The sequence below is a fragment of the Mus caroli genome, chromosome 3, assembly GCF_900094665.2.
Source record: "Mus caroli chromosome 3, CAROLI_EIJ_v1.1, whole genome shotgun sequence".
NCBI classification, from domain to species: Eukaryota; Metazoa; Chordata; class Mammalia; order Rodentia; family Muridae; genus Mus; species Mus caroli.
The window spans coordinates 141,450,200-141,461,169 of NC_034572.1; positions in this window are offsets into that span (position 1 = coordinate 141,450,200).

Sequence of the window (10,970 nt, forward strand, 5' to 3'; positions counted from 1 at the left end):
GCAGTATATCCTGTTGTGCTGGCCGTGAGGATATTATGTTAACAGCCATGAGGCCCAGGGCCGCAGAATGGAGTGGAAAGCATTGACTTCCTTGCCGTGGAATATGAATAGTTAGGCAGCCCTTGTGATTTTTATGAAATTTAAGAGATGATTAAAGTATTCTTAAAATTCTCAGAAAGTTTTCCAAACTATGTTCCCAACTTTGTGATGGGGGAGTCTTGCCACTACTATAGGATCTGGGCTCCAGGGTTTAAGCAGAACCACAGGTCGACTCATTTGCCACAAGCAGCGTATCCAATACAATCCTTCCAACCCTCGTTGTACTGCACTTGCCTTTCAAGTAACTATCGCCAGCTCCTTTCACTCAAGCAGACTGGTGCAATGGAAGAATGACCCGGTTCCCAAGTGCTCGCTAGTCCCGGGAAGCCAGACGAAGCTGGCTGGTCCATTGGTCCATGATCGGACCTTCACCCATTTTTCCAAGATTCTTCCCAAGCCTTTCTCATTCTGTGCTGATTCCTGCGGATCTAGTTCCCAAGGTCTCTTCCTCTGGCTGTCACTTAGACTTGGCCAGACAAGTGTATAGAGCGCCTTCTGCAGTATGTACCAAGCTCTGAGCATCCTTTGCTGCTCCGAATTTCAGGGACACCTCAGTGTCAGTCACTCAAGACAGACAGATCTCTGTTCCATGGCTTACCTTTGACCTGAAGCTACGATTCAGCCACTTTCTATGTTTTTTTTTTTCTTTTTCAAATCTGTGGGTGAGTGTAGCTCACTCCATGTTCAGTTTTATGATTTTCTTTATCTTTCTATCAGCTTCTCAGTTACTCGCTCATCTATGTTTCTTACTCTGATTATATTTTTTCTGTTTTAACTCTCTAGGATGGTTTCTGCTTTCCTTTTTGAATATTGTCTATGATAGTCAATATTCCTTTAATGGTCCTTTAATCCCAACTACACACTTATGAGGAGGTATCCCTATGTCACAAGGTAATAACATGGGATGGCAAAGACATGAAATGTTAGAGGTGCAGATACAAGACTGTATGTGTGCATATCACAATTAAACAATAGAAAATAGCAAAATTTGGAGGCAAACTGTGAGCTTTATATTTCTTTTTCTTGGAATTTATGTTTATGGTTTCTTCTCATACACAAACTTAGACTTTGCCTATAGATACAGTTCTTCATGGTTGGAAAAATAAATACCACAGTACAATAAGAATGTCCTTTGATAATTCCATAACTAAGTATAATATATTTAGATGATATTCATCCTGACTCCCCAGGACATTCTCACATTTCTCTTTTAGTTTTATGTCATCTTCTACTAATTACTTCTCCTCTTCCTCCTCCTCCTCCTCCTCCTCCTCTTTCTTCTGTTTCCCTCCTTTCTTTCCATGAACCCCTTAGTCTAGCTAGTGCTACCTATATGAGCTCAGGTATACGATACCGTCACATATTCACAAAATCACTATTCTTCCCTCGCATCTCTTTTATTGTATAACATTACTGAATCTATATTTTCTCTCTAGCTATGCTGCCTAATGGAAGGAATCCCGCATGAAAAGACAGAAGTAGGCCATCAGTTTCCCACAACTATTGCCTTCCATTTCCATAGAGTTCCTCAAGTCTAGTCAAGATCAGCCTATCATTTGTCCTGAATTTTGTCACCTCCTCAACTGTCACCTCTCTCTCTCTCTCTCTCTCTCTCTCTCTCTCTCTCTCTCTCTCTCTCTCTCTCTCTCTCTCTCTCTCTCTCTCTCTGTCAGCCTCCAAGGAAGCACACAAAACACCCATCCATCATTAAGAGTGTCCTCCCTGAGCCTGCATCACAGATTCCCTCTGGTCTTTCATGTCTCTAGTCTCCAGCCTCTGCATCTCTCCTTTACTTCCTGGGCTGACCCAGTTGCCCATCTACCTTTATCAGCCTACTTCTTTCCATCCGACACCGACAATCTCGTCAACGCTTCATTCCCTAACGCCTGCTATTGGAGGACCGCTGTGCTGCATCTCACGTGGCTGTGGCTTCTTCCCCTAGGATGCTTCTAGTTATGTGATTTATTTCCTTTATCTTTGGAGACCAAGTCTCTCTATGTATTTTAGGATACCCTCACACTTATAATCCTTCCCCTTCAGCATTTCAACTGAACCACCATGCTTGGCTTTCCCATGGATTTAGCATCTCAGTGTTTTAAAACTTTCCAGCTTATAAATCTGGCTAATATTGTCATGTCTCCTCACACCCCCAGCTTCTTGCCTGAGGTTCATTAGAATTCCAACCTGGCCCACTCCTATTATCACTGGACATATTCTCACTGGATAGAGCTCATTTGTTCTTCAAGCTTTCAAACACTACTTAAATGTTAATATTCCCAAATGGATATTTACAGCACAGACTCTCCAGATGTTTAGCATCATTATCATAAAGCCTGCTAACCATCTCTAACACATTTCTAGAAAGCACTGACCTCATTGCTGTTTCCCTCTAAAGTATCAACTTCGGAACATCTGAATCCCATGTACGTAGAAGATGAGAGTTTTCATAGTTCTATCCCCTGATGGTGAACCTTCAGCATCAACCCAATGGAATCTGCAATCACCATGTAAATAGATCTCTGAGAATATGTATGGAGGATTATCTATCTGCATTAGATTAATCAAGGTGGAATAACTAATCCTACATGTAGGAAGTGAAATTCCCTTGGCTGGAGTCACAGACTCAGTGGCAAGGAGAAAGAAGTCTAAGCAGGAGTGTTCATCTTCCTCTACTTCTTTACTGAGGACACAACATGACCCAGCTGCCTCAAGCTCCTGATGTCATCTCTTCCTCACTATGATACAAAGTAACTGGTATATTTTCCCTCCCCATCTCTCAGATAGATCTAGTCTGGCCTGTTCCCCATCCCTCATCTGGACACTTTCTCTATCCATGCTGTGCTCTGGTTCCACTCTAGCAATTCCTATGAGAGATTTCACTCCACTCCTATGCAGGGTCTTGTTTTAAGCTTCTTTTGTTCCTGTTCTCTCTTTCTTTCTACTTCATTCTATTTCTCTCTCCATCTTGTCTTCTAAGTACCGTGAACTCTTTTAGGTTCATATGTATAGCATGCTTCCTATCACCAAAGTCCTTGCATGATTATACTATCTCTCCAAACTACTGCTAGTTCACTAATTAATACCCAGTTAACTCTTGGTTATATTTTTGATTGCTCTGTACTTTGATTTCTTCCATAACCTTTCCTCACGTTATCACTGCTGCTCCATCACCCACCAATAGCATTTGCCTTGTTCTGATTGTGTGCACTTTGTGGTCCTGTTCTATGAGCTAGTGACTACAAGTCATTTGCCATTCAATACATCAATTCTCCTTTAGTTTTCACAGTAAAAAGTGAGTGCACAGAAAACACTTGGAGGAAGAGCTGCTACTGTGGAGTCTTGCGAATCTTGGTGAACATGTCTTAGAAGATGAAAACTCTGCAATTCTTGTCTGCTTGTTTTTGTCTCGAGGATCATCCGATGTGTTGTATCTGAAAGGACTTGGAGGTAGAATGTGTAAAGTGCTCACTGAGCAAGTGTAAAGACCAGAGTTCAAATCCCAGAACCCACAAATAATCCTTTTGTGGTAATATGCATATGTAGTCCTAGTGTAACGATGACATCATGGGATGTGAAGACAGGAGAATAGCCAAGGGCAAGCTAAACTAGTTTGTGCAGCTATAAGCAACACAGAATTCCTATTTCAGATAAAATAGAATGTAAGGATAGAAATTATCTGCTAATCTCCAATGCATACCATGGCATGCAATGTGACACAGAACACAAATATGTATGCATGTGCCTGTGCACACCAGAGATAGATAGATAGATAGATAGATAGATAGATAGATAGATAGATAGATAGACAGACAGATAGATAAATAGATAGATAGACAGACAGACAGACAGACAGACAGACAGACAGACAGACAGACAGACAGACAGATAGAGAGATGTAAAAAGGAACAACAGAAAAAGCCTGCATAGTTGTTACTGTTTGTACCTCTAATGTGAGGATTTATGTTTCTGTGATGCTCGGATCTTGGCAGAAGGTCCTTTCTGTGATTTCTGATTTCTCTGAGGATGATTCTTCTTCTCCATCACCCACAGAATCTTCAGTGTCTTTTCAAACATATCTTCCTTTCTCATTAATTGAGTAGTGCCAGAAGAGGAGCAAGCATGCACAAGTGACTAGAAATGAAATGTGCATCGATATTCTGGCGCACATAGAAGGTTAGGCTGCGATTTTAGTTCCTAAACTAAGGAAATTTCCTCTAGGGAGTTTCCTAGATAAATATACAAATCAAAGTCGAAAGGTGGACTATAAAGGAAGCTGTACTTTTAGTGTGCTAGCTGTTTAAAACTGTGTGCTTTCTTATCACCTGTCTATTTGGTAGAAGACAGAAAGAGAGAGCAACATTACAAACAGAAGCCAGCACCTGGCACTATCAGAGAACTTAGAGATGCCAATTCTAAGTGACAATAGACTGTCACATTTGTGGTTTTATATAAACCAGACAGTTGGCTAATCTGAGTATAGAACTGCTAAAAAAATAAATAAAAAGAAAAGTCGTTTTCAAAAGAAAACCATTGGCATACACAGAAAGATTCTTAACTGACATAAAACTGCAGGTGACTCTAGGGTGAAGAGTTACCACCAGGGCCGGTACTGTTCTTTCCATCAGCATTTTTCTTTTTTCTTTCTTTCTTTTTTTTTTTCAAAAAAAAATTTTTTAATATAGAATAGAGTTTATTCAGGGCATGGGGAGGGAAGTTAAGAGAGTAGTAGAGGCAGAGAAAGGCAAAGAGGGGGAGAGAGTAGAGAAGTAGAGGCTGGCCATGGCCACATGGAGAGAGAAGGGAAGAGCCCAAGAGGGCAAGAGAGAAGCAAGCTAGAAGCCGATGTAAGAGAACTGCGTTTTTCATTTGAAAGAATTTTGTCACATATTAGCAGCTGTTGTTTCCTCTTTCCTTGTAGGTGGAGATCCGTAGTTCCTCTGTCCTACCAATATCTCTTGTAAATTATAGTTATAAAGAAGCTTGCAACATGATGCGATCTGAGTATGAATTGTTTTATCATATGACCGCCCACCCGTCCCCAGAGTGATGCTATTTTAAAGCCTCTGTGACTGCTCATCCATTATATGGAATTTTCTTCTTTATATTTTTGCGTGTCTTTGATGCACATAATAAAGAAAATAACATAATACTGGTGTTCTATGATATACACTTATATAAGTAGATACCTTTACACATGTATTTCTGTATATTTATACACGCATATATATGAAACAACTTCATAGCTGTTTTAATAATGAGATGGGTTATCAGATTTTCTTGGTGTTACATGAAAGTGTTTCTAAAAAGTCAACCTTAGGAATGAATAACAGCCCAAAGGAGACCCTGGAGAAAAGGCAGTTATATTGTTGGGGCAGGAGGCTTCATAGGAGAAAAAAGGTTCCTGGCCCCTCCCTCTCCTGGAGACACAGATGAAGGAGACCAGCCTGTGATCCACAGGGACAGACACTGAGTCAGATTCTTTAGTGATTAAAAGACACGGAGTACAAAAAAGGACTAAGGTATGGGCTGAGAATCAAGACAGGTTATAAAAGAATGCAGAGAATAGGAGACGCTGCTAGCAAAGACGATGGATTTTTTTTCTCCTCTTCTCTTGAAAAGGAGCCATAGAAAAACCAGAATAGAAATGCTTTTATCTAAAAAGAAAGAAATGAATACAGGTAATTTCTGGGTCATCAGAATAACTCAGCAGCCAAACCCATCCCCACCCACCCAGAGAAACTCAGAGCTAATGACCTTGCGAGTCTCCTTTGAATCCACAGATGATGGAAAGGCCCTCAGCTGGACTGAAGATAAACAGATTCCTTATTCTCTTCAAAAGCATCCCTAACGTGAGAGTGGTCCTGGGAACTCTGAGGATGGGCCAGTTTCCCTTTGGGTCCTTGGGAGCCTCTTTAGGTTGCACCGTGTTCCTGGAGTTCTGAACCGGGCAGGAGAAAGTCAGCCGAGCTTCTTAGGCCGGTGCTTCCTCACCTGTAATACAAATTAAGAATCCTCTTGCTTTCACTGAAGATCTCAAAGGCTTTTCCAGCTGTTTTAACAGATCGGAAACATCCTTTATAAATCCCAGAGGCCTCTGTTTAAAATAGAAGTTCTGACCTCAGATTCCTTTCTGTCAGTATCAAACTCAGCACTCTTAGGAACAACTCCAAAAAAAAAAAAAAATTCTCCTCAGTAGGCCAAAAAACATGTGTCCAAGAGGTTAAATGGCAAACCGGGTGTGAATTATTTAGCAGTTTTATAAACAAACACTGGCTAGGATTGAACTCTGTACAGATTCCGAGGAGGCTTAAGTCTGATTTCCTGAGCTTTCTTAATGCTTTCTCTAGAACCCCCAGGGCTGAGTACTACAAAGGAATGGGGCTAAGCACCTCCCTTCCCCCTCCCAATAGCCCTGACAGGAGGCCCTGCACTTTGTCTGGATGTGACTGACTTTGAGTGACACTGGAATGCTGCAACTTGCCCAGCCTGAAGGGGCAGTGCCACAAAGGCTAAAGGACAATAAAGATTTTTTTTTTCGAAAGACGAAAATGGCCTGCAAAGGAAATAACCGAGCTCTCCTCCAATGCTGGAGAGGATTCTGAGTGACAGCTAGCAAGAAACTAAGCAATCCATCTCAGAGGCTCTATGCACCTGCATACTCTTTCCAGCCGCTGGACTCAGCCAAGCCCATTGTTGTGCAAAGCAGTGGCTCAAACCCAGGCCCTCTCTATAAAGTTGTGTCTGCCTAAGGCCAGGTCAAGGGGGAAATCCCGGCTCGGCACCCAGGAAGTATTAAGGACACTCAAGGGTCCAGAGCAAGCTATTTCCTTTTACTGCCCGTGTGCAGTGGATCTTCAGTGGGCTTGGCTGTGATCTTCACTCCTCTCCTACTCTGCCTTGGCCATCTGCCCGGTCTCCTGCTGTTCTCATCTGGAGGAGCCACACAGCTCAGCAAGGAGCTATTCTTCCTTCCTGTGCCCATCACAGCACTTCAAGAGAAAGAATACCAAGATACTTGCCCGAAAAGCAAAAGGAAGTCCTTGTCACTGTGCCAAATTCATTCTCACAAGGGCTTCTGACTTTTACAAAAGGAAATCCACCCCACCCTATTGAGAAGTGAAAGATATAAACACACCACATCCTCACATGGGCAGTGGCAGAGTCTTTCCAGTTCCTTGAAAAATCACACACACACACACACACAACATGGACCTAGCCCCTGATGGTTGCTGATTGTTTTTTCAGATACCAATTTGGAGCTAGTTCACTGTTTAGTGATTCATGGTGACTCTTTGTTAGATGTTACTTAGGGATATCCTCCTGCCAAGATGAAAATATTCAACCGAGCAGGACTCTGTGTGACTGTTACTACTCATTCTGGAATACTGTTTTATTTGATAATTATGTAACAGGATAAGATATATGAAGACAGTGGTCCTGATGTGTAAACAGGTAGATCCTTCTGGTAATTATATCTGCTTATCAGAGACCTGCTGTTTTATTGATATTTATTCTCTGTAATTACATCAATATTTCTAGCTTGTGTTGAGAAACAAGCATCAAAATTCCACTCACCTGTGACACCATTTTGGTGTGGAATGCAACTATTGTTAATTAACTTTCAGGCCCTCAAATAAAAACTATTTTTGTGACATATATGTTCTGTCACCTACAACCTAGGCTGCAAGAACCGGAGAGTCCATTACATGCTGGCCTATTCTCAGCCAGTGCCCTATCAATGACACCTTTAATCATTATTATATATCAAGATAGGCTTCCCAGCAACTATCAGAGGAACAAATGAAGGTTTTGATGAAGTACAGATTCTTAAAGTCTATGCAAAGGAAAGCCTGTGATGACCTGCCTCGGGAGCCTACGCTTCAAATCTCTTTTGGACATCTGTGGAAGTGAGACTTCATGATTTAATGGAATGAGTATGTTTTACTCCTTTGGGAAATAAAGGAAGATAGCTACTGCCAAGGTTGGAGTCAATGTGCAATAAATACCGGTTGATTGGCTAAGTATTGACTAAAGAATTAAGGGCAAAGTTTAGTTTATAACAGTGACTCATAATCCTCTGTTTAAGTCGTTTATTAAATAATTTAAAATTTAGTTATAGTATGGCAACTTTTTGTGACTTTGGTCATTTTCTCATTAGAAATTATCTTTATAGCTTTAGATTTTACGGTTAAAAAATAAGACATCTTTTCCACCTGGGAGCGGAAAAGACTTGTCTTATTTTATTTTAGGCAGTAATGGGGTTGACTTGGCCATTAGTTCTTAGCACACCTACATCATGTCCTGGAAATGCTTCAGAAATAAGGAAGAATTATACGTTAAAAGTCTGTAGAATTTTCCTTTCTGTGAAGTTGGGGTCAAAAGCACAAACCATCAAAAGTTGTATAAGCTGGCAAAAAAAAATGTTTAAATGAAGAATTTTCCTATATATTTCTACTTTGTTCCTATCTGTCCCCAATACAAGGCCAAACCTACTGTGATGCAATACTCAAGACTTACAGCCAGCCTACTTCATAAAGCTATTACCAAGTCTATAGTATACCAGATTTTGTCATTCACATACCAAAGGTATTTATAGTCATTCCCTTCAAAAAGTAACTATTCTTTAAAACAAACAAACAAACAAAAAACTTATGAGATACTTTATTTAGATTTCAAAGGTTATCCCCTTTCCTGGTTTCCCCTCTGAAAACCCCCTATCACATCACCCCTCCCCCTGCTTCTATGAGGGTGTTCTCCCACTCATCCACCCACTCCTGCCTCCCTGTCCTGGCAGAAACCAAGGCTACTTGGCATGATCAGAATCCAAAGTAACTATTCCTAAGCAGAGATGTTTATACCAGTCATGCCTATACAGCACCATTTTTATGCTCACAAGCTATTTGTTGCTTTTGAAGCCATTATGGTGTGAGAGAAACAAGACTACTATATTTTAGTTTCAATTTTGCCCCATCTATATAAGTATTCTTCATAAATCCATCCATCATTTGTCCACAATTCTTTTGTTCAGTATTTCTGAGGTGGACAAAGGTCTCCTTCAACCCAAATATCATCCACATGCTGAAATCTTTAGTGTGTTGTTACTATGGCAATGTTGCATGTAAGTTAGGGTTTCAGCTGCTACTCTGAGTGCCATTTTCAGGTGAGTAAGCTTAGATGCAGAGATGACATCTCCACAAATGCATATGGAGTTTTCGACATGCATGCAGTCAACTCCTGTATTCTACCCAAATTATCAGAGATTGAAGATATGTCATTCTGCGAAATTATTAAAGATAGGGAGTTTCAAACATTGCATTGCTTAGGATGAGATTTTGAGATGAGGCTTAACCCAAAGAGACCATCTGAGACTGCCTTTAGAATCGAGAGGAAAGAAGCAGAATTAGACAGAGAGACCATGAGCTACAATAAAGTCTCAACACCTATTCTATCCTGTCCTATGGGACAATTTAAAGATATAGGCAAGATTCCGAGTTGTGCTAAGTTCAACTGTCTCTTTCTCTATTAATCTATATTTGGATTCAAGAAAACCTAGGAAGTGACAACTTGCACAATTTGGATCATCAGAGCCTATGCAAGCCCTACTTGAGGCTGTTACCTGTGCCTTTCAACTGGAAGCTCTCTCTTTATTTGTATGGGAACTCACTCTAATCCCCAAGATGAGTATTGCCTTGGGAATAAAAAGGAATTTCTATTGAATGTAAAGCAGAGTTGCCAACTATTCTCAAGAGGCAGTTTGTGGGCAGGTTGTTCCTAAGAAAGTCAGGAATTGTACTTTTAGTTGCATAGTATGAGAAGCTGGTTCTTCAAGATCACTTTTATTTTATTTATTTATTTATTTATTTATTTATATGTTATTTTTTTAATTATCCTTGAAAAACACTCAAATAATCACAGTAATATCTTTACATCTATTAAGTGGCTGATCATCTAAGTGGCATCTTCAGGACAGAAAGCCCCTCAGGAGCTACATCCATACACAGACAAGTATTTCACAGTCGGTCCTTTGGGCATTTACCTATTTATTTGGAAGTGTGAGTCCATAGAATCACCATGAGTTTTGGAACCAGAAATGGTTCAAAGTCCCAGTTATGGCCCCCAAAGTACATACTGTATATGTGTGTGTGTGTGTGTGTGTGTGTGTGTGTGCATTCCCATAGACATATCCACGTCCACATTACACAAATTTTATAAATAAGAATCTTTTAACTTATAAAATGTCTATTGAAATTAGTTAACTAGAGAAAAATAATAGCATTATAGGATAGATTAATATACTGTGGAAATAATACCTCTTTAGTAATTATGTCTTTTACTCATTATATAATAAATTTCTTTCCATTTAATAAATAAATGTATACATTCCAGCCTCTCTCAAGTGAGATTTACCATATAACCTAGATCTAGAAGACCATACTTTGCAACAGAAAAAGTATATTTTCAATTTAGGTATATTTCATTACAGCATCACCCTTATGGTGGTATGAAGGAAACGCCAAAGGAACAGAGGGAATAGTGAGACTGTCTCTACAAATAATCCATACAGGTTTTCAATAGCAATATTAGCCTTGAATTGATAATCCCAGCTGGGAAGAAGCATCAGTCAGAGAAGAAGCAATAATGGATTTCTCTGCATATTGTGATGGCTTGAATGAGAATGAACCTCGTAGGCTCTTATAGTTGCATGCTTTGTCACCAAGGAGTAGAACTGCTAGAGATTAGGAACTGTAGCTTCCTTGGAGGAAGTGTGGCCTTGTTGGCAGAGATATGAAACTGGTAGTGGGAGTCAAAGGTTTGAAAAGCTCAAGCAAGGTCTGCTCTCTCTCTCTCTCTCTCTCTCTCTCTCTCTCTTC